The sequence below is a fragment of the Frankliniella occidentalis genome, unplaced genomic scaffold (assembly GCF_000697945.3).
Source record: "Frankliniella occidentalis isolate FOCC.00 unplaced genomic scaffold, Focc_3.1 Scaffold37, whole genome shotgun sequence".
Classification (NCBI taxonomy): Eukaryota; Metazoa; Arthropoda; class Insecta; order Thysanoptera; family Thripidae; genus Frankliniella; species Frankliniella occidentalis.
The window spans coordinates 337,797-338,188 of NW_026267167.1; the positions used below are offsets into that span (position 1 = coordinate 337,797).

At 36.0% G+C, this 392-nt stretch overlaps 1 protein-coding gene across 2 annotated transcripts in view; it reads left to right on the forward strand.

Annotated features, from left to right (window-relative positions):
* LOC113215886 (immunoglobulin superfamily member 10) overlaps nucleotides 1-392 on the forward strand; it is a 206,135-nt gene that overhangs the window by 84,500 nt on the left and 121,243 nt on the right. The window lies entirely within an intron of this gene.

Sequence of the window (392 nt, forward strand, 5' to 3'; positions counted from 1 at the left end):
ATGAAGCGCACTGGGTGGCTACTCACTTGGTGACATGTAAACGCTTTTTAACAAAGATAAGTACACTGTGAAAATTTTTGTAAATTTACAATTTTTTTGCAAACTCGATTAATGATTTAAGTTGTAAATTTACGAGAGCACATTTTTTACTCGCCATTACACATCAAGTCGATACGAACTGCATGTAGTTTTACGATTACAAATTGTAATTTTACAAATTGTGTCAAGGAAAATTTTCCTGTAAACCTACCTACTGTTTTTCACAGTGGTAATTCAAAGCGTGTGAAGACGCGATTGCTTTTCATACGTTATTGTTTGCAAAACACTCGTTAAAGCGGTATACATCGACTCGTTTCTCCTAGACCCCCTTAGGTTAGCGTAGTCGAGTGTGA